General features: G+C 53.6%; 1 long non-coding RNA gene across 1 annotated transcript in view; it reads left to right on the forward strand.

Moving 5' to 3' along the window:
• The first annotated feature begins 3,357 nt into the window (after positions 1–3,357).
• Positions 3,358–26,670, forward strand: part of LOC132657166 (uncharacterized) — a 37,371-nt gene continuing 14,058 nt past the window's right edge. Inside the window, exon 1 of the long non-coding RNA XR_009594941.1 lies at positions 3,358–3,777. This is a non-coding gene — a long non-coding RNA (uncharacterized LOC132657166). The remainder of the gene's footprint in view (positions 3,778–26,670) is intronic.

The raw sequence follows: 26,670 nt of genomic DNA on the forward strand, positions 1-26,670 counted from the left end.
ATTCCATCTCGTCTCCCCGACAGGTCATGGCCATCCCAGCTGCAAAACTTCTTCTGTTGGAGAAGGAGGAGACAAGACAGCAGTGAATTCCCGCAGAGTCCCCGCCACATCCTCTAAACACAGGCGCTGACTGTCACCTCATGTGTCATTACATAACGACGTAGATATATCAGTTGGGCATCATATGATCCTCATTCTCTGTGAGGATCCTTTAGTAAGTGCTGTGTGCTCAGTCGCTTCAGTCATGTCTGACTCTTTTCGACCCCATGGACTGTAGCCCATCAGGCTCCTCCGTCCGTGGGATTCTCCAGGCAGGAGTTACTGGAGTGGGTTGCCATCTCCTTCTCCAGGGGATCTTCCCAACCCAGGGATCCAACCCACGTCTCCTATGTCTCCCGTGCTGGCAGGCAGATTTTTTTTTTTTACCACTAGCACCACCTGCAAAGCCCCTAGTAAGTTCTAGTGACTAAAAATCTTCACCAACCTTGGTGGACAAGCATGGGGGCTTCACAGGGCAGGGGCAGCATTCTCATATGTGCAGGCAGGGCCGCTCTGGGTGAGGGTCGCTCGTGGTCCAGGGGGAGGTGGGCACGACTTCCAAGGCTGCTATTTCTGAGCCTCTGAAAATACAAAATACAGTCATAAAATTATTTGGTTTTCCGTTTAGCACAACCTAGAGATGGAGATGACATTGTTAAATGTGTGGTGTTGTGGGTTTCCTGGTAAAGATGCGACTGACAAGCAGACAGAGGTTTCGAAAGTGCCCTTGACTCTGTCCTTGTCATCACTCAGCAGCCAGACCAGGTCTGAACCCAGGTCTTTGGATTCTAAACTCAGGCCCCACGTTGATCCCAGGTGCCTCCTGCTGTAATCAGCCCCTCTTGTCCTCCATCTCCGCTGAATCCTGTGGGACTGGGAGTTTGGAGCAATGCTGAGAGAGAAAACGGCAAAAACACAGGGCACCTGTGGCTGGAAGTCGAGGCTTCCCCCACCCCCCAACTCACATGCATCCCTCTGGCCTGGGTGCCTGTCCTCCCCGGCCCCTGCCACTCCAAGGGCTCCTCCATACGCTTCCCTCTGAGCCGCCGGGCCTGCCACCCTCATCTTTAAATGCTTTACTCCTTTTGAAAAATATTCACTGTTCATTGTAAAACTTATATTTTGCACGTCGTGCCTATTTTTTGTGTTTATCTGGAGAGAGGGTCAGATAAGGGATTCAGAGTTAGACAAGATCCCATTGTTCAGAAGTAATCAGTCTGCTGACTTGCTGACTGAACACTATTCTAGAATCTTCATGTGTGTGTGTATGAAATTTGCAAACACAGGCAGATAGATATGTACATGAAGAAGGCAATATTGTATTAGGTCTTGCTGCCCAGCTTGTCGTTCAGCAATGTGGCATGGACCTCCAATGAACCCGCTCTGCATGGTTTTTTTTTGCTGGTTGGGAGCCGAGCTGCTTGCTGCGTGGACCAGTTCCCACACACCTGGTCCTGACATGCGTGGACATGGACCCACATGCCCGCCCATCCATCGGGCAGTGGGGTGGTATAGACCTTGTGGGGTGGGGCAGCACAGCTCTTAGCACCACAGTCAACAGCGAGGACAGGGGCTTTCACGGGCCGCGTGGGAACACCAAGTCCTGACCGCAATGTTTAGCTTTCCCTCTGGGGAGGGCGGTGCCGCAGACCTAAAGTAAATGCAAGAGACCGGAGTTTAGAAAATATGACAAGAGTTGAAAACCTAAAGCTGGATCACACAGAAATAGCCCTTAGAAGACGGCCGCTGGGACGAGGACGTGTGTATTCGTTTCCACGGCCGTTTATGGCTTGGAGTCCTCCGAGTCTGAGGGCGGGACTCGGGGATGCCCCGGGCAGCGCTGCGGGGCCGGGACTCAGGTGACAGGTGTGGGACACGCGTCCTGCGAGCCCGTTTTCACGCTTCTGTTTCCATTCAGTGCATGTTTCAGGCTGACGTCGGGGCCACATGTGGAGCTCGGGACCCTGCCATTGACCCTTGCTGTGTCCCTGGGTTTCCTGTAGGTGGAAAAGTCACTCAAACAGTGAAGCAGTGCGGATCACAGAGGCCAGAGCAGGTGTGAGAGGCGGGAGGGACAGCCCAGGGAGGGTCTGAGCTCAGGGACCCCCTGCCTGGGTGGGTGGGATGTGGGCGTGGCTCTGGGTGGAGAGGAGGCCCCTTGTATATAAGCATTTCTGGTGAAGGGCTTTCAGAAGAAAGGGTCTGAGTCCTCAGAGCTCACTGAATTCGTGTGGTTTGTTTTTTTCATCCTGGTCAAGTCTCAGTGTCGTTTTGTAGTTGTGATTGTGCGCTTTTCTTCCTGACGAAGGACCTGCCCAAGATTCTGACCCCGCAGAACCTGAAGCCCTGCACATGAAGTTTGGCCAGGGCCACCCATGGGTGCTGCTAGTGCCTCTCAGATTCCACGGGGTCCGGTCTGGCATTGGGCTCTGGGTCACAGGCCGGGGAGCCGCCCCCGTGTGCTGCTGGAGAAAACGAGCTCCTAGAACACGCTCCCTGAGCCTTGCCAGGTGGCCCTCTGCTCCGGAGATGCGTTTGTTCAGGACAAGAAAGAGGATGAAGGGGCAGCGTCCCCGGCACTTCCCAGCAGCCAGGGCAAGGGTAGTGACCACAGTGCACGAGCCTGTGGGGGCCCCAGAGACTCCCGAGTTTGTCTACAGGAACGACCTTGGCTCCTGGGTTGAGGGACTGGGTGCTCATGGCCACCAGTGTTGGAAGAGGCGGCCTTGCCTGTGGCTCAGCCTCTCCCGTGGCTCAGCCTCTCCCGTGGCTCAGCCTCTCGGACCACAGATCAGAAAACAGGTCCAGAGGTTCGCTGCTGGGCCAGGGAGCAGGGCAGCTAGTTACTGTGTGGACTCTTGTTAGACAGGAACCAGCTGACGCAGGCGCTTTCCAGGCCCACCTCTGAGAAGTGCTGGCTTCTGAGAACCGTCTGGTCGGTTTGCGCTGGGCAGCCTGTGATCAGAAATATATCATAGAGTCTAATGTAATTATAAGTAAACTGTTTTAGATAAATATTTTATAACGACTCAGTGTTATCCAAGCAGCTCCTTCTTTGCAGGAATTGGCAGGGGGCATGGAGGTGTTTTTAGTGTTCATTTTCTGTTTAAATAAGGTTAAAAATATTTTCTGAAATTTTTACTTAGGGCCAAGAAATAAGCCCAGCTGTAGTGAAAGATCTTCTCTCCCTCCCACTCTGTCTTCATAAGAAGGCTTCTGGAGCTCCTGAAGCTGAAGAGCCTAACTGGGCAGCAAGCCGGGCTCAGCTGTCAGGGACCCTGCACCAGGGCCTCCACTCAGCCCAAGGATCACCCTGAATTTATGTAGGATCACACACTTCCCATAAGGAAGATGGTGCCTGTAAGCAGCAGCTCCTGCCTTGTGCTTAAGCCCCTCACCTTCCATCAGGACAGTGATCCAGGGTGGAAGAGCCTGCCCTCCATCTTCCAGAAGCTTCTGGTCTGTGTGGTGTTCCATTGGACCCCTAGCTGGGCTTTGGTGGATGACAGACAGCGGGCATTTGAGACCCTCTTAGGGACTTGCTTCCACTTGAGTGGGAAGCCTGGGTCTGGTGGCAGGAGAGAATTTGGGTTAGGCCACCTCCCTGGAGCACAGCGTGGAGAGGCTGCTCTGTGTTGGTCTGGTCGCCATGGTAGCCAGCGGCCCCCACATCTGGACATCTGGGACTCCTCACCCAGGAAGAGATAGAGCCGTGGACGTTTCCCAGATGGCAATCTGGTGAGTAATTCATCCTCTGGGGCTGCGGCTAATCTTGATTGCGAAGTGATGGAGTTTGATTTTCTTACTCAGAAGACATGAATCTCGGCCTTTGAGTGGGAGGAAATTCTGTGCTGGTGGATCCTCCTGGCATGGCCCTCTGCCTGCCCCTCTGTGTCTGGCCTGGGGGGAGTGGTCGGGGTGCTCTCTGTGGTCCCATGGGACCAGCAAGTCTGTGATGCCAGGTGACTTGTATGTTGTGGTCATAGACAAGCAGGTGTGTGGGGTCAGGGGAGGTACCCGGGGCACATGGACTCAACCTTGCCTGTGATGGGGGTGGATGAACTGCTTTGAGTCTGTCCCCTCTTTTGTGAAGTGAGGGCCTTAAAGTGTTTTCTGGGTTTACTTCTAGCTACAAGTCCCTGTGTCTGATTCAGTGCCATGTTCTGAAAGCTTTTTGCTCAGTCTGTGTTATCTGCAAAAAACGAATAAGTTGTTGGACATTCCTTCCCTGCTGTCGTCAGCCCAGGGAATTTTCTGGAATCGAGATGACATAATTAGACTGAGCACCAGGAGGTCTGAGTCAGTGACTCGACCCGGCCAGAGGGGGTTGAGGCCAGGGTATCCACTTCATGATCCTGTAGGTGAGCTGGGCCCCTGCCTGTGCCCAAGGGTGTCTGGGTATCTCTTTCCATCAGAGTTGGCTCAGTAGACTGACTTTTGAGGTCTCATCAAGTTGTGTCCCAAGTAGGGCAGCCTCTGACCTTCCTCCAGAAGTGCCGGGAGGAACCAGAGGACCTAGAGCCAGCAGAGCACAGGGTCCCACAGCGCAGGCAGACGGCTGTGCAGGCCACAGGGGTACAGCCCACGCCAGAGGCCGGGGCAGTGGGGAGCAGTTGCCTGTGGCGCTGCGGTGTGAGAGGACCACATGCGTGTTCTGCTGCAGGGTAGGCTGCTCTGCACGGCTGTGCTGCCGCCCAGGACACTGCACATGCACTCCACCGCACTGCACTGTGTTATCCAAGGCTGTGCTGTGCGGCGTACTATACTACACTGGCACTAGGCCACACTGCACACACTGCACACACTGCACTGGCGCTAGACCACACTGCTCACACCGCACTGGTGCTAGACCACACTGCATACACTGCACACACCGCACTCATGCTAGACCACACACCGCACACACTGCACATACCACATTGGTGCTAGATCACACACCGCACACACCGCACTGGCGCTAGACCACACTGCACACACCGCACTGGCGCTAGACCACACTGCACACACTGCTCACACCGCACTGGTGCTAGCCACACTGTACACACCGCACTGGCGCTAGACCACACTGCACACACCGCACTGGTGCTAGACCACACTGCACATGCTGCCCTGCATTGCAGTGCTCTGCTGCACCGTGGTGTCCTGCCCTGCACAGTGCTGTGCTCTGCAGCTGTTGGTGTTACAGTGGACAGTGCAGTGTGCAGAGTGCAGTATAGAGTCCAGGACACTGCACAGCACAGCACAGGGCAGCATAGCGTACACTGCCGGTCAGCACAGCAGAGCACTGTGCACACAGCGAGCACGGCATGTGTTTCACATCACAACAGCACACAGCACAGCGCAGTGTCCCCAGCCTCCTGCTTTCTCTCAGCTGCCTAAGCTGGTGAACCAGGCCCCTCCTGGTGCCCCGTCTGCTTATATGAACAGCCTGGTCTCCATGTGTCTGCATGTGCCTGTGATGGTTCCTTCCACCCTGTTTCCTGAATAAACACGAAGGGTTGGGGTCAGAAGGGCCTTCCCACAACCTCTCTAGCCGAGGTGATGGGAGCTGGTGGGGTCCCAGAGCCAGAGAGGGGCCCAGGGCCCGGCATGCAGGGCCACGTCCCACCCAGAGAACCCCAGGGCCCCTCGGTGGGCCAGGCCCCTCTGGTCCCGTGCAGCTGTGGGTGGAGCCCTGGGCACGGGGAACCCAGATCTGCCGTGTCAGCGGCTCCTCATCAGTCTGCTGAGACCAAAGCCAGCTCTCAGGCAAGCATTTCCTGCACGAACCGCGTGTTTGTTACATTCCCCTGTGTGTTTATGAAGGCTGTGTCAGCCACACTGATTTACATAAACACTGCCAGGCTGGGGTGGGCTTCCCCACCCCCAAAAGCGGCTGAGTACCGACAGCATCCACAGCTCTAACTCTTATTGTCTAAACAGAGCAGATGTTGATGGAATGAGCCAACAAGAAAATACAACAAAGGAGACCGTTTTGAGGGGCCTTTCGATTAAAATGCGTTCCAGATTGACAAAATGTTACGATATTAGTGGAATGGATCATTTCAATGTCATGTTTGGCTCCTAGAGACCATAAGGCAAGCCTGATGCAAACTTCTGCAGCTCCCAGGCCATAAACGCCCAGGGTGAGTGCAGCGTATCTGTAAGTGAACCAGCCTCACCTGTTTAGTGACTTATCCACACGTCCCACATCCTGTGTGGCTGCTGTGGGGCAGCCTCAGTCCTGCCTCAACTGCCTGGGACACCCTCCGCCTCCTTCCTCCAGGCCAGGCAGGGCCATGGGCAGAGGAGGTAGTCTGGTAGCAATGGGCTGAACGGCGAATTTTTGTAAGCTCCTGCTGATGTGGTTCTGAGAGTCAGATGTGATAGTCCGGGAGCTGTGGTTGCAGATACTGTAGACAGATTTGATCAGTTTTTCATGCTTTACTTCAGGCACCCAGGGGGTAACTTCCAAAGGATGTTGGTGCTGTTGGGTCTTTTGAAACAGACCAGAAGGAGCAGCAGGGTTTACCCTTCCTCATGAGGTACTGTGTGGTCCGCTTGGATATGGAGAGTGAGTCTCTGTACTGTGGGTCCCAGGGATGAGCAGCGTGGATAATTGCACCTTTGCCCTGAAATGAACAATTGGGTACAGAACAGGAACCCTTGGGATGCGCTGTGGGTGCCTCGGGGCCTGGGGGCTCCGAGCTGGTGGCCCCTGGTGGCGGCAGACCACCCAGTCAAGGGCCCCCCTGTTGCTCTGCCAGTGGAATGACTTGTAGGAGTTTACTTCCAGTCCCTTCATCTTCCCATTTTTATAACACAATTATCTTAAACATTTCCTCTGCATACATTTAGAACCGCACCAGACCGCTGTAATTTTTGCTTCAACTGCATAGTATAATATAATATAATACACTCAGGAGAAGAAAAGTTTGGTGTGTGTTCCCACATTTGTGCTTACTGTGCTCTTTGTTTCTTCCTGATACCCCAAGATTCCTCTTTTATTGTTTCCTTTCTGTTCAGAGGAATTCCTTTAGCCCATCTTTCAGGGCAGGTCTACAGACGACACCTTGCTTGGTTTTCCTTCATCTGAGGGTCTTTGGTTTCCCTTTCATTCCTCAAGGATGTTTAAACAGATGATGAATTCCATTTGTTCTTTTTTCTTTCAGATCTTGAATTGTGTTGAACTATTTCCTCTTGTTCTCTTGGTTTCTGAGGAGAAATCATGATCATTTGGGTTCCTTCCCATTATTGGTGAGGGTTTTTTTTTTTTTTCCCCCTGGATTCTTTCAAGGGTTTCCTTGGACTTGGATTTCAGAAGTTTAATTATGAGATGTCTTGGTGTTGATTTCTTTGAGTTTATCTTGTTTGTGTGTGTTTAGTCACTTCAGTCATGTCTGACTCTTAGTGACCCCATGGACTGTAGCCTGCCAGGCTCCTCTATCCATGGGATTCTCCAGGCAAGAACACTGGTGTGGGTTGCCATGCCCTCCTCCAGGAGATCTTCCTGACCCAGGGATTGGGATTCCCTTAATTCTCGAATCTATGTCCTCTGCAAAATTTAAGATGTTTTCAGCTAGTTTCTTTGGGTATTTTCAGTGCCCTCCCCTCAACTTTCTTCTCTGCTTCTGAGATTCCTATGACACAAATGTTGAATTTTTTGCTACAGTCTGATCACTGAAGAAATGATGCTTTTGAACTGTGGTGTTGGAGAAGACTTTTGAGAGTCCCTTGGACTGCAGGGAGATCAAACCAGTCAGTCCTAAAGGAAATCAATCCTGAGTATCCATTGGAAGGACTGATACTGAGGCTGAAGCTCCAATACCTTGGCCACCTGATGTGAAGAGCTGACTCATTAGAAAAGACCCTGATGCTGGGAAAGATTGAAGGCGGGAGGAGAAGGGGACGACAGAGGATGAGATGGTAGGATGGCATCACCGACTCGATGGACATGAGTTTCAGCAAGCTCTGGGAGTTGGTGATAGACAGAGAAGCATGGCGTGCTGCCGTCCATGGGGTCGCAAAGAGTTGGACATGACTGAGCGACTGAACTGAACTGAACTGAAGGCTCTGGGTATTGCTGTGTTTCAGCCTGTCTTCTCTGTTGCTCGGGTTGGATGAATTCTCTTTCTTTGTCCTCTGGTTCACTGATTTGTTTCTCTGTTCCCTCCATCCGTCTTTGAGCATGTTCATTAAACTTCATTTCAGTTGTATTTTTCAGTTCTAAACTTTCCATTTGGTTCTTGTTTCTTCTATTTCTTTCAGTGACTTTCTCTCTTTGCTAAGGCTCTATTTTTCATTGTTTCAAGCATGTTTTTATTTGCTCACTGAAGTATTTCTGCATTGGCTGCTTTAAAGTCTTTGTCAGATCATTCTCACGTGGGTCATCTCAGTGTTGGCATCTGTAGACTGACTTTCCTCAGTCAATTTGAGATCCTCCTGGTTCTTGGCATGATGAGTGAATTTAGACAGGAGCCTGAACACTGGTTATTATGTTCTGAACCCTTTGATTTTCAGGTGTTTCCTCTAACACTGGTCCCGTGGGGCCAGGAGTGTGCTTTCTCCTCACTGCCAGGTGGGGTGAAGTCCTGGATCCCCACTTGGGCTCCCCTGACACCGAGGGGGATCCCTTGTTGCTCTGGGAGAGGCCCAACTCCCCTGGGCCTCCATTGGCACGCCCCTGGCTGTGAGGGGTGGGACTGCCCCCTCATGCCCTTCACTGATATCATGGCAGGGCAGCCCCATCACTGGCTGGGCTGTGGTGAAAGTCCTGTTGTCCCCTCGGCCTCCCCTGGCACCACCCAGACGGTAGAGGGAAGGTCCCTGGGGCTACAGTCCACGTTGGGGTGGCCATCTAGGCTCCCATGTAATCTCCACTGACACCACCCTGGGGGCCTGGGACTGGGTGGGGGTGTTAGGCTCCTGTCTCAGCCTTCCCTGGCACAGTGCTGGGGAGGGACCCTGGCTTTGCCTGTGGTGCTTGGCTGGAGCACAGTGGCCGCTTCCTAAGAGTTCTCTTTCTGGATGGGCTGCCCTTTGCCTGGTCCTTTGCCCATAAAAAGCAGCTTCTGCAGGGGCTTCTTTATCCATGTCAGTCAGCATTTCCAGGTTACCAGGTTCTTCAGCTCTAAGTCTGTGATATTTGAGGCAGAAAGAAACCCAGGGATAAGGCGTGGTGCTCCCTCAGGTCCCGAGGTCGCCGGCCAGTCTGGCCTCTCTTCTCACCTCTCAGGGTTTCATGCCCAGTGTTTCCGACGTACTTCGTGTGGGCAGGAGAGGAAAGTACACCAACTCTGTCTTCCCAGAAGCAAGAAACGTGTTATTAACATTTAAGTGTTTTTGCCAAATAGTATAAATTGCAAGTGCAAGGCAGAGAGTCCGGGCCTTTGTATGTAAATTTGCCACCATGGCCCAAGGAGGTCACCTCCAGAGAGGAACGGAATCCCTTCTGGCTGCCTGCAGTGCCAAGGGCCTCTTGCTGGAGGCACTTAGTTTGCACATACTTGATTTATGTTGGGTTATTCTGGGTCCCTTGCATTGAATTTCATCAGGACAGCCAAGGTGGACAAAAGCGAACATAAAAGCTGCTGCATAGGGTGGTGACTTTCTGGAGCAGGGAGCCCAGGCCGACAGGCTCCAGGAAGGGCGGGGCCTGTCTTCTGAGCACAGCTATTTCACAGTTCACATCATCAAGCAGAGATGGGCTTAAGTGGCTGTTGCTGGAAGAGACGCATTAGTGGATTTCCTGCGCCACCTCGTAAGGAGAGTGAACTCGAGCCTCTCAAAGGCGCGCGGGTCCTGGCGGACGGGCGGGCGGCTCTGTGCTCAGGGATCACCATAGAGACACATGCTGCTGTAAAGTACACAGAGGAAAACGGGGAGTGAGTGCCCGCGTGTGATGAAGTGTCACCAGATTTCCCGAGAGACAGGAAGTGGTGTGAAGACAGGGCACCTACTGACGTCTCCTGAAATGGGCCCTGTCTCCTGAAATGGGCTCTCAGACCCAACTTTTCCATTCATGTGTTGTTTCTGACGAGGGATAGAAATGGAAACTATTTTTGGATCCAAACCCTGGACAGATTTCGGAGTTCAGATTCATAAAAGGAAGACTAAAAGCTGGTTAGAATAACGTTAGAAACACAGATTGTTTTAAAAGTCATGGATCCATCAGGCCCACGACAAACACAGCTTCAAACTACCACCTCCTCCACTGGGACGTTTCACCAGCCAGAAGACTTACCCTTGGCAGGTAGACATCTGAAGGCCCCCGTCCAAGCTGGCTCTGCTCGCCGGTGACATGGAATAAAGCTTTCTGGAGCCACAAGTTCCTCTGATGTTCCAGAGCTTGGCCATGGTCTGGCCCAGAATAGGTGCTCAGTCGTGTTTATGGAGTGAATTGGCTGAACTGGGCATCTTTGCTCCACATCCGTAAATCAATAGGAAGGTTGGAGTCTGTTTATATTTGGCTCTTGAAGTTGGGTTGGCCTTCAGATGAGCAAAGATGTTTATTCAAGTTCAAGATTCTAGGTTTCCTTTGCAAATAAGATCTGAGTTTGGAAATGACCTTGCATTATGGGACGTTATGGTCTTAGAAGAATATTAGACCATGGACAAGCCAGTGTGCAGACCTAGTGCTCCCTTCTCGGCTGCTCTGGGCGTCACTGTTTGCCATGGCACATGACAGACTGTGTTAAGTCATGTTCCAGCATCTTCTTTTATTATGTGCCTTATGGTTTAGGTAGAGTTGTGTGTGTGGAGGTAGCAGTCCTTGTTGTGTGTCAATTAGAATTGGGTTCTACTGGGGATGGGGGCGCCGCCTGGTCACAGACGTGACCACACAGAGGGCTTGTGTCTCATGGCTGCACCTGCTCTGAGAGCGGCTGGAGGCACCGAGGGTTTGCAGCTGGGCATGAGGTGTGTTGCTGGCCCTGGTGAAATGGGATTATGTGGATAAAAAACAAGAGAAGGCCCCTAGGTGGACGGTCTGCGCTGCCTGCTGTGTGCACTCGGCGCTGGATCCTTTCTTGTGGTTCCTTAGGTCCTGCTGTGTGGGCCTCGGTGGGACATCTCTGAAAGTGCCTTTCTGATCAGCCAAGACGGGAACAGGAGCTTGTTTGCACAGCTGAATGTCAACATCAGGCTGAGAGAGAGAGGTCCTGGGGACATGTGTTCTGAGAGAAACAGGACCTACCACACTCAACACCATCCCCTGGCTCATGCGAGCAGAGGCCAAGGCGGGACTGGGAGGCATGTCCCCGATGATGCTCGGGGCCTCTGACTCCAGGCTGAAGGAACCCCAAAGGAGAGAGGTGTCAGAAAGTGGTCCCATGCTCCATCGCAGATCACTTAGTCCTGCTGGTACCATCCAATCCCATCCCACATGCCTCTGTGATGAAAATACCTGCCGTGCTCACTAACTCTCTTGTCCGCTTTCATCCCCCATGGCTTCCAGCCTTCAACATGAAATGCAATGGCCCAGGAGGTCTGCACAGCTAAATGGAAAGTGCTTGTTGGCTATTTAAATCAAATAATATGGTCCCTTATAGCAATAAGGCACGTGAAGACAAGGCCATTGTGCTTTTGTAGATTTCAGATTTGCATGTTAGATGAGAATCTATATTTTTAAATTACTATGATGGGAAAAATTACTGCTAATATTATTGAATGCTGAAAATCTATTAATTTAAAGCTTTATACATACAACTGTGCAAACAGCTTCCAGATGTACTGGCTTAAACCAAGCACCATTCATCACTGATCACCTTCTGGGTGGGGGTCCAGCTAGGCTGGTCTTGGTAGGCTTATCTGTGTGTCTGAGGTCAGCTGGTCCAGGAGGGCTCCACGTGGATGTCTAGCAGTTCACCAGCTGATGGCCAGGCCCCTGGAGAGTCATCTCAGGGCTGTAGATGACCTGGGAGGCAGTGGTGGGCTGCCAGCTGAGCCTGTGAACGAGACAGGTTCAAAAGCATGAGGAAGTGGTTCAGTCTCACCCAGGGTGGGCTTGGAGATGGGGGTTGGGGACGGAGGGCTTGGCCCTGGAGAGTGTGACCCCCTTGTGGAAACCCCAAGGCCGGGATGCGCTGCACACCTTCCTGGCCAGGCCCTAGCTGCCTGATGCTGCAGGGATTTTTCCTCTCCCTCGGGTTCGTCTATGGGCACAAGGCTCTTTATTTACCAAGCGCTCAGTGAGAACTCCCGTGTATTTCCTAAGAAGACTGGGGACTAAAGGGTTAGCACTGCTATTTTTGTCTTAGCAGCACCATGTCTTCAACAGGAGAGGTGCTAGGACAGGTGAGTGCACCCCTGACCACAGTCTGTAGGGAGCTGGGCTGGTGTAAATGGACCAGGAGACTCTGGGCCTCAGGGAATTTGCAGCCAAAGTGAAGCTAGAGATGAAAATGAAGCTTCTCTGAGGAAAGGAACTTCACCACCATGAATTTCACAGCAACATCCTGTGACAAAGTTGACCACTGAAGCCAGAAAAGTGGACCCGGTAGCGAACCCCAAAGCTGCCAGAAAACAGAGCCCGGTGGCAACGTGAGTTTGAAACATATCCGGTTAAGCAGGGTGGTGCCTTTTTTGCAGATACTCCTGTCTTCAGGTGGTTGTGCCTTCCCGGGAGGGGACATGGGATGTGGTCTTGGGTCAGAGATGGTTGTATGGGCACTGAGTCAGCCCATCTGCTTAAGTCAAGGCTGTCCATCCTCCAAGTGGGGTGCCTTTAGACAAGTTCTTTGATCTGAGCCCTGATTTCTTCATCCGTGAAAAGCGCACAGCCACAGCACTTGTGGATGGAAGGTTGTGGGGTCAAATCTGGGGCTTACTCCCTGCCTGGAGGTGGACAAGCTCCCTGAGGGGCGAGTGCTGAGTGGTGCGCATTCTCCAGAATGCCTGTGAGTGGACACCGGGCCGCTCCATGCTGTGAAGCCTGGTGGAAGAGCTCGGTGTGGTTGGTCTGCAGGGTGGGCTCAGGAATGTTCCTTGGTGGCTGGGCGGGGGGGTGATGGGTATGTGGGGTCGTGGGTGCTTTACTGTATTGAGGCAGAAAGCAGAGGGGGCCTTCTCCCGGCCACACTGAACTGACCTTCCCTGGGCTGCTTGGTCAGAGAGCCTGTAAATTCCTTGCCACTTAAGTAAGTCTGAGTAAGGCTTTCTGTTTCTGGCCAGCACCTCTGTGGATGGAGCATGGGGCAAAGTGGCTGCGGGAGCAGCTCGGTGCAGATGCAGCCCAGCTTCCCGGCCCAGCCTCCATCCATCGCCTGACCTCTGCTTCTCAGTGCCTCATACTGTAACCCTTTCAAAAATTTTATAGCCCTGAGTATTTCAAAAGATACTCTGAAAAGTACTCATGTGTAGACAAGGAACCTCAGTGCTGGTCATTTTATCTTGTGTTATCAGTTTTCACACTTTGTAAAACATTAGTCCTCACTCACCATCAACCAAATGGACCAGAGAGTATTTGACAAAAAGGAGTGAAGTATTTGTTTCAAGAGAAATAAAGAGAAGTATTAAATAAAGTATTTAAGGAGAACTACATAGTTTAACAAATAGTGTAAAAAAGGAAAGCACCTATAAAACACAAGAAGTTTGGCAGGGACATCAGTGAAACTGGAACTTTAGTGATGAGAGTGACAACCCATCTGCATTGGGGAAGACGCTCTCTGTGGGTTTTGAGCTTCTGCGGGTCTGGCTGGGACACGAAGGACCAGGCTCCAGCTGGGTCACTTCTCTGTGGGGTCCCTGTGAGTAACCTCAGTGATGGGGTGGGGTCTCCTTCCAGGACAGAGGGGGGCTGCAGCAGGTGGGCACCCACGCTCCGGGGTCTCAGCCACCACACAACCCACGGCATGTGGACATCCTTCCCTCTACATCTCGTGTGGTCCTGGGGACTCCAGGACCACCACTGGGCCCCAACTGTTGGAGCCGGCATCCCTAACCCCAGAATGCAGGTCTTCTCAGCATCCATGGGATGGAGACATCTAAGGAGGAGAAAACAGGTCCCCAACTCTCCAAGTTTTGATGGTTTTGGAGACGTTGTGTTTGGCTGATTTCCATGAAAAATTCCTTGCACTTCCTCGGCGACTATAGGCTCCTGGCGTCGGTCACCAGCAGAGGGAGCCCCATGATGAACCAGAGTCCGTGATGGTGCTGGCTGAGCCTCACACCTCGCACCCGCTGAGGGAGCCGGGTGTGAAACACTGGCCTCATTGAGGGGGCTTCAGGCATGAAGGTAAGAGCGTCACATTTTCCGAGGGGACCTCCCAGGAAGGGGGAGCCAGGGAGTGTGTGCGCGACCAACCAGGAGCCGCTGAGAGCGACCTTGTGTCAATAAAAGAGAATTCTGAAGTTGATAGCCCCCAACTCATGAACGGAGAAGACCTGCATGCAGTAGCGTGTCTATCTTTGAAGCTCTGAAGCTTTCTCTCCTGTGACTACCCTGCATGCTATTAAGAAATGAGGTCCTATCTGGGAACTATCTGACAGGTACTATGTCTAAAACTTCAAAGGGAAGCACAAGCAGGTCTGGGCACGCTGCTCTGATGGCTCCTGTCAGCTCCTTGTCACTCGTCAGCTCTTCAGGTGACTGGAGTGTCCAGAGCTGACCGTCCACCCCAGGCTGGACCAGTTTCCCAGGAACAAGTCTCAACGTCAGCCTGTGACGATCTCAGAACCTTCGATTTGCTTATATAATAAAGCTTCTCTGCATGGAAGCACCACAGAAATATGTTCTTTGAAACAGAAAAATTGCAGTTCAAACTTTCATTTAAACGTTGCCCTATGCTACTCTCTCAATTTTTCTGCCCCCAATATATATACATTACCGTGTTTAAAATAGATAGTTAGTGGGAAACGGCTCTATAGCACGAGGGCTCAGCTCGGTGCTCTGTGATGATCTAGAGGGTTGGGATGGGGTGAGAGGGAAGTTCAAGGGGCAGGGGATATGTGTATACATATGGCTGATCCACGTCGTCGTACGGCAGAAACCAATGCAACATTATAAAGCAATTATATTCCAATAAAAAAGTATAAAAATTGCTGAGTGGAGGGAAACTGAGTGAAAGATTACTAATGACAAGGGTGGTGATGATAATGGCCATTTCAACATCTCTTGTCACTTGGAATTTCTTCTGAAGCTGGGGGTCATGTGCGTTGTGCATCGAGGTTTCTCAGCCTCCAAATCTGGCTTTTTACTTCTGTTCTGGGACAGCAGCATGACCTGGTGGGTGTAACACAGGGTCTCTATGTCCGTGTGCCTTTCCATTTCATCATTGCTCTAATCCCCACCCTCTCCCTCTCGATTGTCATTACTACCATCCTGCCTGAAAGCACCCCACAGGACTCAGACAGTCCAAGAGGAAGAGCAATGAGAAAGTGCCACTTGTCCTCAAGGCAGCTCTGCTCTTCTTGAAAGAAGATGTGTCAGAGGAAGTGATGTATTCACTTCTGATTTTCCCACACAGTGTTATGAGTAAAGGGTTATTTCCCTAGAAGAGGGCTTATGTCTAAAACTTGAAGGAATACTTAGACTCAGTATTAGGTTCAAAAGCCATGAGCCTTGGAGGTCAGCGGGGGGTTCAGCGCCAGCCACATGCTGCCCACTGCTGTCTGATTTGTGCAGGTGACAGCAGCACTCTGAGAGGCTCCTGGGCTCAACCAGGAGCTCCAGGAGACCCTGGCAGGGCTGGTGGTTCAGCCAAGGTGTGGATGGTGTGGCTTCCAGGGAGAGCCATGAGGCGCCTTGAGTCCTGGGCAGCTCAGCTAGTGAGTGAGTTGCTGGAGGGTCCGGGGAGGCTGATGTTGGTTTTATATGGACACCCAGAGGGAATAGGGCTGCACAGATGTGGAGGCTCAAGGAGACAGGGAGACCCCTCTCCTGGAGAATCTTCTGGGAAACTCCTGACCGCAGGCGAGGAGGTGGAGAAGGCATCCTGAGAACACATCGAGTAAGTCCCATGCAGGCGGTGCTGCACTGGTCCTCCTAGTAAGATACTTGGGGACTCAGGGCTGCCCTTGGGACTCTGAACCTGCATGTGGCTGTGCCCACCCCATGCACCAGGCAGACCGCCACTTCCTGGCGAGCCACCGTGATTTTACAAGAGGTTTTTTCTCTGAATCTCTTTGCTTCAACAGTTTCTGACATTTCCCATTCCTCTTATTTTTGTAACCCAAAAGATACATTTCCCTGTGTGTGAGCAGGTGTGTGTCTGTGTGTGAACATGTACGAGTGCATGTGTGTTTGTGTGCTTATACACGTGTGTGCATATGCCTGTGTGTGAACGTCCACACATGTGTGTGCTTATGTAAATGCACATGTGTGCCTGTGTGTGAACGTGTGCATGTGTGTATACACGTGTGTGCGTGTGGACATGTATAGCGCAATCAAAGCAGGTGGCTGTGGGAAGGAGGTGCCGGACAACAAAATGCTTGAGATGTTTGATGCCAGTTAGAACTTGAGCAATTAAAGTCATGCAAACTTTATCTATAATGTTTTAAACAAAACCCAGAAAGTCAGAGAGTGGTAAGAGAATAATGCTGGCCATCACCTGACCACCCAGGCTGTACTCTAGAAAATTTCAGGGCTCCGGACAGTTACATAGCCCATATTTATCTGTTCCCAGAGTGAAGGCTGGTCTTGGTTCAGGATGTGAGCAGCCCCAGGCCACCTGGGGAGCCCTTCTCCTCCTCTGGGGCCTGTGCTCAGTGTCTCTCCATGTCTCACAGCAGCTGCATCATCAAACTAACCTGGTGGCTGAAGAGAAAGATGAATCTACACTGAGATTAATGATAATGCACCTGGATTTACATAACACGTCAAGTCATGAGGGATCCTGGAGTGCCCTGTGAGCTGCCCGCCCCACCCGCCCCATTTCTGTTTAGGCCGCTCACACCCTGGTCCAGGGACGCGTTGTTGAAGAAAATCGACTCAGAAAGGCTGCCGGTTAGTTCAGGGTGTTTTGTTGTGAGGCTTCGAGAGATTGAAGCTCTCCCGTTCCTTTCCTGCTGGGAGGGGCTGATGTTTGCTGGGCTGGGGAGGGGGGTGGGGTGGGATGCGGGCTGCAACAGCCTCTCTGACCTTTTCCCTCAGGAGGAAGGGGAGTGAGGACAGGCTGGGCAGATGGCTCCCTGTTCTGCCCTGTTTGAAACGCTCCCCCAGTTGGAGTCAGGGCCACACAGCCCAGCGACCAGCCTGCCTCCGAGAACCCCAGACCCTTGGGCCACAGGGTGAACAAGTGGAGCACACTGTAAGCATATGGGCCTTGCAGATGCAGGAGGGTCCTGGGGCAGGGGTGTGGTCACTGGGGAGAGAAGGGGAGGGTCCCCCGGCTGCCTGATCGGCAGGAGGAGACAGGAACCCACGCACACATGGATGTGCAGCAGGCAGGCTCTGGGTCCCCTCGGTGGGATAGGTGGGGAGACAGGCCCACACCCTGGGCTGTGATCTCATGAGTGGAGCAGGACCAGGCCTGGCCAGGAATGTAAGGAAGACCTCCCAGGAGCACCCAGGGTGCACAGGCAGGGCCTGAGGCCGCTGATTCACGCAGTGGGAAATCTTCTCTGAGTCATTCCTGAGTCAATGTTCCAGGACATGGCATGGGCTGTCAGAGGACCGGGAAAAGCAGGGGATGGGCCCCTCTCCTCCTTAGAGGGCCTGGTGGACGATGCCCCACTGTGGGTTGGGCTGTGGGGCTTCCCTTCTGCCCATCTGATTCCCTCTGGAAAAGGAGTCCGGCTGCCCGCCTCCCCTGCAGGCTCTCTTGGACACTCTGTTCTGAGATGACACTGGCCGACTTTGCCCCAAGGGGAAACAAACACACACCCAGTGGCCTCTCTACCCCAGGGCGATAGAAGGAGTGGGCATGGTTGGTCTCCATCTCAAAGACGCTGGTCAGAGGGCATGGGGTAACCTGTCTCCTTGATTCACTGGTCATCTCAGGGAAGGACTGGGGTGGAAACTTTTTACTGGTCCTGTCTTCAGTCAGCCGGGTTTTCCTTAGTTCTTTTTGTCTTCAAAATTTCTTTGCTTTAAAAATTATTTCTTTATTTTTATTTTACTTTCGGTTGCACTGGGTCTTAGCTGCTGCACAGGCTTTCTTGAGTTGTGGCGAGTGGGGGTGAGTCTCTAGTTGTGGTGTATGAGCTTCTCACTGCAGTGGCTTCTCTCGTTGCAGAGCACCGGCTCTGGGGCGTGCCAGCTCAGGAGTTGTGGCACACAGTCTTAGTTGTCCCATGGCATGTGGGATCTTCCCGGACCAGGGATCAAATCCATATCTCCTGCGTTGGCAGGTGAATTCTTATCTACTGTACCACCAGGGAAGTCCTATTCCTTTTTTCCCCCTTAAATAAGGACATTTTCTTGATGTCTTGTTATGTAATAGTATGATGTGCTCATTACTGGGAGGCATGTAACTAGGACACACAGCAGTAGTAGTTCTCAGAGTGATTTGAAAAATGGCCCAGGGACTCTGGAAGTTGGACGCTGCAGATCACAGGCGTACATGGGATGGTGGTTATACTTCCCAGGGACTCTCTTTCCTAAAGACTAGCAGCCCTTGAGATCAGGGAAACTCAGACTCCAGGACACCATTTAGATTCAAGCACAAGCAGGTCAGTTCACAGTTGCAGACTGGCACTTTCCTGGGACATCACTCGGCGGTGTATGAACACAGGAATTTCACAGTATACTGCTCCAAGTATCCATAAGTCACATAAGCAAGTGCTGCCCCCCCCCACACAAAAAAAAAACCTTCTAAAATATTTTATTTTCTAAAAAATGAGTTTTCTACATTTCTTGACTTTCTATGTTTGAATTGTGACTATGTGATGAGTATTTTTACCCATATGGAGAAGTATTAATATCAAGAACACCCTCTGTGGTAACTGGGCATATGCACTTAAACTTCCTGCCACCCCAAGTAATAAATGTCTTTGCAAATGTAAACGGCATGAAGCGTGACCTAAGGCTCGGATTTACTTCCGCGTCTTCGCTCAGTGCTGTGACTGTCCCGGCGGAAGAGGCGCGGTCCTTGGCTTACATCGCAGCTGCACGTGGAGATGCCGGTCCTTGCGATGGAGGTCGCGCTGAGAAGGGGGAGAAACTCAGTGCGAAGACCTGCGGACTGTGGAGCTCACCCTTCCTCCGAGCGCCTGCGGGCCGCCTTTCCCGCCCCCAACCCCCCGCCCTGAGCCTGAGAGCACCTGCCCGTCCACCCCCTGCATTCCCGGCTCGCGGTCGTGAAGCTGTTCTGCAAACAGGAGTTGGACTAAAAGCCAGACCGCCCAGCAGCTCGAGACTCAGAGCACGGGCCGCCCGCAGCCCCTTTTCTAGCAATCGGGGTGGGGGTGGGGTTACGAGGCTGTAAGGAGCGTTTTCGCGATTTCTTTCCTGCTCCTCGTACAGAAAACGTGTGTCTATCAGAGTGGGTACCGCCCGGGGCCGGCAGATGTCCCTGAGTCTAGCGGCTGCGCTGCGGGCTGCGGGCCGGCGAGGAGCGAGCGAGGAGGGGCTAGAGCGCTTCCCGCCCGGCTCCAAGAATGGATGTGCCACGGGACCAAGCATTGGGCTCACGCGCCCTGCGCGCCCCCGCACTTGCCCGAGCCCCGCCCCGGCACTTGCCCGCGCCCGGCCCCTCACCTGCCCGCGCGCCCCGCACCTGCAGTGCACGCGCACCGCGCCTCACCTGCCCCTTGCGCCCTGAGGCCACATTGGAGTCCCGCCACCAGTTTCCGCTTTGCAGGAAGGAAACGCAAGGAGAGAGGAAAGGACGGGACTGGCTCTTCTTCCGGACCCGGGAGGCCGAGTGCTCGGTGCCCCCGCGGGGTCGTGGACCCGTCCTGGGGTGGGTGCAGTGAAGGGGGAGGCTGAGAAGCCACAACTGACGTCACACAACTGCGGGAGGCACCTGCCCCAAGGGAAACCTTAGAAGAAATAACGTGTGGACGGACCAGTCTTTTGGAAACACGTTCCTTTGAGACAGAGGTGGGGTTCAGGGAAGATTGCGGTTTCCCTGGCTGGTTGCAGGGGTGGCATGGACCTGGGCTTGAATTAATTTTTCTGATAATTTTTAGAAGTATTTCTTGAGTGTTACACCTTTCTGTAGTGTTCCACCCTTTTAGTATTTGTTCTTACTGTATACACAGGAACACCTGCAGTTACTACTGGAAGCAGTTGTTTGTGTGGGAGAGATAACACTCATATTCATTTAGCCGTGTTAGAAGGCTTGGAGCTGCTGGGGTGGCCAGAGATGACGAAGACGGTAAAGCAGCACGTTTGCACGTCCACCCATGCATGCTCCCTGTGTCCAGGCCCCGACAGTGGCGAGGAAGCCTGTCCTCGTGGCCTGGCTGGCAGGGCTCTTTGCTTTGTGAATGGGCCTTTGCTGAAAGGAAGGCGACCCTTTTCTCCTGCCTGCCCAGCTGGGAGTAGCTGGCCCTTGGGCTCACGAGGGTTCTTTCTCCCAGAGGCACATGTGGGCAGATTCCTTATTTTCCTTTCTTGCTTGAAGGAGTTGGTCCTATGACAGGATGACCAGTGTCTGGGCTGTGATATGATGGTCTAAGTGGCCAGGGCAGAGAGAGTGCCCCAAGGAAAGGTGGCCCTGGAAAGGCTCCAGGAGTGGCTCCCCTCATGGAGGAACCGCAGGGAGCGGGGCTCGGGGTGAGTGAGTGTGGGGCGGTAGCCACTCACCAGATGGCGCTTGAGGCTGCAGACCTCTGGTGGCTGAAGCAGACCAAGTCATGGGTCTCTGTGGACTCTGCCTTCTGTGGGAAGAGACCCTTAAGCCATGCAGGTGATGATGGTGAGAAAAGCTGAGGCGAGATGAACCGGGAAGGGGGCCAGTGTAGGGCACCAGTCAGGGACAGTTTTCCTGTGGGACGTGAGGGAGTCCTTCATGGGGGTGGCCTTGGGACCACATGGCCCAGATGCAGAGGCAGGAGCATGCTGGTATCCCTGGGGGACCACAGGAGGAGGCGGGAAGGCTGCCCTGGTGGCTATGAGCTTGTTGTGGCAGAGGCTCACTGGCTGTGACCCTGGTGAGACGGGGCTTCAGCCAAGGCCTGTGATGTTCTTGTTCCAGCTTTAAAACGTCTAAAGTCATGTTGAAAACAGACAAGGAGACAGCGGCTGTGGACGCCTACAGGGAGGCTGTGGCGACAGCCTGGGTGTGAGATGGTCTAACCGGAAGGTGGGTGGTGCTGAGGTGTGGTGGTGGTTGTTATCCATCCAGATGGGGACTGAATGTGGCAGGAGACAGCTGTGGGCCAGGCCTGGCAGAAGCAACTTGAGAGGATGGGTTGTCAGAGACCCACGAGCTCTGTCCCCAGGGGTTGAGCACCAGTGGCTTGAATTGGTCCATGGAGGGAGCATTTACACCACTGCTACTGCTCAGTCGCCTCAGTTGTGTCCAACTCTGCGCAACCCCATAGACAGCAGCCTACCAGGCTCCCCCGTCCCTGGGATTCTCCAGGCAAGAACACTGGAGTGGGTTGGCATTTCCTTCTCCAATGCATGAAAGTGAAAAGTGAAAGTGAAAGCACTCTGAACAAATCCACAAATCCAGGCTCTTTCCTCTTGACCGACGGGCTCCTCACCCATCGTGGATTCAGAGGATGGGCTGGGTGGCCACCCAGGACTGCAGTGACCAGAGGGGTGAGGCTGAGGAGCGCACAGACTGGGGGGCTCAGCTGATGAAGGTAGTCCTTCACAGGATAACCATGCTACCCATGCAGGGGGATCCCATCCCTTTTGTGTCTGGGATTAAGTCCAGCCCTGGTCAGGCACACGTGCCCTCTTCATGAGTGAGAGCTAGAGCCGGACCATATTTCTTCCCTCAGGGGAGCCAGGTGTGGCTGCCCATGGGGCGTCTCTACAAACATGCCCCTCCCCGCACGTTCTCAGTGGCCTCTCGTCCCTCCGTCCATCCGACTCTGTCCTCAGAGGACACCAGGGGGTCAAACACTCTGCCCCCTGGCGTTTTGGAGATCACTGTCCAGGGCCTGGCATGGCCCAGTGGGAGTGGCTTTGCGCTGTCTTCCTTCTGATGCATCTGTTTCGTCAGCTTGCGGTCTGTATTTCTGTGGGCTGTGAGGCTAACCTCCCGTCGGGCTGTATGGGCGGCTTGCTTCAGCGTCCAAGAAAGTCCTGCTGCCCGTTCGCAGGGGCAGAGCTGCGGCCTCCCTGTGGGGCTAACGAAAACACCCTGGACGTTTTACAAGGACTGACTTTTCTGTGAAGGGTCCAGGACTTTCACCTACTCCGCAGTCTGGCGCCGACAGCCCTGGCTGGCGGGGGTTGTCCCAGCTGGGCGGGAGTGTTGAGGTGCAGATCTGCAGGGAGGCGGCCAGGCCAGGAGCTGGAGTCCAGGCGCCATCCCTGTCTGGCCTTGACTCACTCTCTTGGACGGAAACGCTGTCTGAGGATTCTGCGGGGATGGGCTGCTGTGGGCCCGCTGGGCCCGGGCTGCTGGTCCTGATCCCTAGGGGAGCATTTGGGAAGGTCTTGATTTTTCTGATTCTGGAGGGGAGAGCTCCTTTCATTAAAGGGTGGGTGGGGGAGAGTGGAGACATGCCTACTTGATGCCAGGGTACCTGGTGCAGGGGTGGGGGTGGCAGGGGGCCCCCGCCTGCTTCTCGCTTGGCCAGGGCCAGGCCTGGTGGAGCGCACTGACCTGGAATCTGTGGCGGTGACGACCCTGAGAGGGACAGGGCTGCAGGAACCCTGGAGCCGCCACCCGGCTCTCAGGGGTTGGGGATGGTGTGAAGGGCTGTGCCTGGATCTCTGGGTGGCTGTGGTCAGGCTCTCAGGGGTTGGGGACGGTGTGAAGGGCTGTGCCTGGATCTCTGGGTGGCTGTGGTCAGGCTGCTCACTGCCACCCTGACAGCTGCACACACACTCCCAAAGCCCAGCCCCTTGGTGTCTTGAGTGGACGAGGGACAGAAGGTCAAGCGTTTCTCTTGGTGGGATGGGTGGGGTGGGGGTGGGGGCAGGTGCGATTCCTGCACTGCTGATGCTGGGGCCTCTCAGAGGAGCACGTCCAGGTGGGTAGAGCCATGGGGTGGACAGCTCTGCCCGTGGTCGGGGGTCTGGCCCTCCATGGGGTGGACAGCAGCCCTAGTGTTCTCGAGCAGAAGTTCCTAGCTTGTCTGAGTGGAGACTCAACCCCGAGAGAAAATCCAGAAAGCAAGATCCTAGAAAAACATTTTGTATTATTGCCATTTTTATTCCTGGGTTTCATTCTACCTGTATTTAAAGAAAAGAGGGCATAAATCTACTGTTTTTGGCAGAAGCATTTAAAATGTCCTCCTCTCTCAAACTGAAAATAGCTTTCACAATTCTCAGGTCAGAACATACATCCTCCCTGTGAAACCATGCTGGTTCTGCCCAGTCCATCATCTACTGAGTCAAGCTCAGCTAGTCAGGGTGGATACAACTGCAGGAAAGGTCACCTGGAGCCACTGGCCTCTGGCAGGAACGCAGAGCCTTCTGTGCCACCTGCAGCCAGTGAACCCAGAGGACACCCCCACCTCCCTGCCCAAGACCCCCCCAAGACTCCCCCTCCCAACCTCCCACCAAGCGCAGCATCTCATAGGATCCCCCCTCCCACCAAGGGCAGCTTCTCACAGGACCCCCCTCCCACCCTTCCACCAAGGGCAGCATCTCACAGGAACTGCATCCCCCCCACCCAAGGGCAGCATCTCACAGGACCACCACCCCTACCTCCCACCAGGGCAGCATCTCACTGGACCACCACCCCCACCTCCTACCAGGGCAGCATCTCACAGGAACTGCATCTCCCCATCCAAGGGCAGCATCTCACAGGACCTTCCTCCTCCACCTCCCACCAGGGCAGCATCTCACAGGATCCCCCCCAACCCCAATCCCCACCCAAGGACAGCATCTCACAGGCTCCGTGTGACCGGAACTCCACCCCCAGTCTCTGGGTTCAGAGAGGAAATAGAGGACTGTTTTTTCCCCCCATTTCTAACAGCAAGGGGTTTTCCTCACAAGCCATCAGTTTTCTGATTCTCTGACACCGGCTGGGCTGACAACTCAGTTCTGATGCCATCTCCTAGAGTGAGAGCAGACTCTGTGGGTAGGGGCTCACCCACCAGACCCCCTCACTTCTGCCTGGACAACTGCAGATTTGGTTTTTCTGGCCTGGCCTGGCCTGAAGCTGCCTGGGGCCACACGAGAGTCCCCTCATTAGCACAAATCTGGGTTTGCTCAGAAGGGCCCTGTTGTGAGCATGAGAGACACTTCCGTTGCTCAGGAAATTCCAAGGGTTCTCAGAGTGCTGTGCCGGGAGCCTAGAAGGGGGCCAGATATGTGTTTCCTATTATACACCCACACGAAGGCCGCTTCCCTTGCCCGGCGCTGGTCACCGTGGAACGAGGCCAGAGCTCTAGGTGAGCTGGTCCCGGCACAGGGGAGGGGTCCTGGGGGCTGTCAGTCTCTTCGCATTTTCTGTCCTGCAGAACATAACTTCTGTTTCTGCACTAACCAGTAAGGCTCCTGTAAAAACAAAATGTTTGAGCACTGGACGAGTGGCTGGTGCCCTGCAGTGTCATTATGTATTGAGATGACTGCTTTATTTAGTTCCAGTCAGCTCAAGCCCCTGTGGCTCCTGGCTGTGTTGTGAAGCTCTACACACAGACCCTCTGGAAATGACGGGAGACCTCAAGGGGAGAGGGTGCCCCCCTGGGTCAGGAGCAGCCACATACCCCTCATCTCTTACTTCCCTCCCTGGAACCGTAACCCAAAGTGAGGAGACGCTGGCATTCCTGGCAGTGCTCAGTGTTGGATTCATCCACCCATCCATCCACTCATCAGCCCATCCATCATTCAATCGACATCGCCAATTCAATGGACATGAACTTGGGCAAACTCTGGGAGACGGTGAGGGGCAAGGAGGTCTGGTGTGCTGCAGTCCATGAGGCAGCAAAGAGTTGGACACGACTTAGCAACTGAACAACAAACATCCATTTAGCCATCTATTCATCCATTCACTCATCCATCCATCCTTCTGTGAACAAATACTTCTTGAGCACGTTAAACACTTGGTCACATTCGGTGCTTTTCCAGGTACATGAATTTAGAGTCACACAGCAATTCTTAGAATAGTTGCAGAATCAAATTTAGTGTAAGAGCAGAGTTAAATACTAAAATTATGTTTAAAAGTTCTCCTTCTCAAAGTGATGCCAACTGAGAGGGTGACTCCAAGTGGGAGCAGGTGGGTGAAACAGGTGAAGGGATGCTGAGCGTCCAGTGTTTGGAGGGTCCTCCCGAGTGAGGTGGTGACTGCCTGCAGCACCTGGGGTCCTGCACCTGTAGCAGGTGTGAGGTACTCGTTCAGTACAGGGGCGTGTGGTTCTCAGAGAGGGTGTTGGTGATGGAGGGCAGGTTTGGGAGCTACATGGCTTCCCCCTGGCTTGGAGGCCTGGGTTAGATGAAACTGAGCAGGGGCCCTGGTGGAGCTCAGGAAGGGAAGTGAATCAGAAATCTAAGTGGAGGGAATGGACGCAGAAGAAGCTGTGAGCCACAGCGCCCTTGGGAGGCTGGTGTTTCCCCAGGGAGGGGTGGCACAGAGGTCAGAGGAGGCTGGGCCAGGTCTGGGCGTGCTGTGGGGAGTGGTGCCCAGGAACTGCCTGGAGGAGGTGCTTACTCTGAGCCTGAGCCCCTCCTCGCCCCCCTCCTTCTCCACTGCTTGTCCGGGAACTGGGCCTTGTGGGTGGGAACAACTCTGGCCAAGAGGAGAGACGCCGGATGGAAGCATAGCTGCACATTTTGTTCTGTGTGTGGTGGACAGCGCCGGCGAGGTGGCCTGCAGCCCTCTGGCCCATGTTTGTGTCATGAGAAGGCACTGGGCCAGGGCCCTTTTCTCTGTTCCTGGGGCAACAACAGATCAGCACAGACTGGGCCTTGTGCACAGAAGAGCCTCACTCCTTGAAGCTGGACGTCCATGCAAGAGATGTTAAATGTGGTATACAAATACACACAGAAATTTATGAGTGTATATAATACATATATAGCATTTGGAATGAAACACTTCTATATCCCAGCAAAATGCATTTCTCTCTGGGTAGGTGAGAGAGCTGGGTGTATGTGCAGCCTGGGAAGGATTTGTTTGCAGGGGAATTAATGAAATCTTACAGTTACGTAAATCACCAATTACATGGTCGGCTTCTTTCTAAACCTTTACAAGTTCACATAAATACTTTAATCTAATTGCCTTGAAGTCCCACTGTCGTGAAATTCCTGCAGCTCCAGCCCCCAATACAGGGCTCAGATCACTCCCCTCGGTTTGGGGAACACCTTGATGGTGTGCTGGCAGAGCTGGGGTAGGGGAGAAATGGGGTCCGAGCAGACCCACCTGCAGGGCTGGACAGCAACTAGAGAGTCCTGCTTTAGTCCCAGGTCTGGATGGACACACAGGCAGGCGTGGGGTTCTGTTTGGCAGAGGTTAGTGGGGCAGGCCTGTGGGCAGGTGTGGAGGTATGCTCCCCCTTGGTGCTGGCGCTGGGGCCTAGCTGGGGGCTGGGGGGGTTACAGGCAACCATGGGGAGGGACCTCCAGAGGGGGAGGAGGGGCCTGCAAGCACGGAGGCCCAGTCTTTCCTGGGGCCACTTGCCCACCTCTGATTCCAGACTTCC

The sequence above is a fragment of the Ovis aries genome, chromosome 9 (genome assembly GCF_016772045.2).
Source record: "Ovis aries strain OAR_USU_Benz2616 breed Rambouillet chromosome 9, ARS-UI_Ramb_v3.0, whole genome shotgun sequence".
In the NCBI taxonomy this organism is placed as follows: domain Eukaryota; kingdom Metazoa; phylum Chordata; class Mammalia; order Artiodactyla; family Bovidae; genus Ovis; species Ovis aries.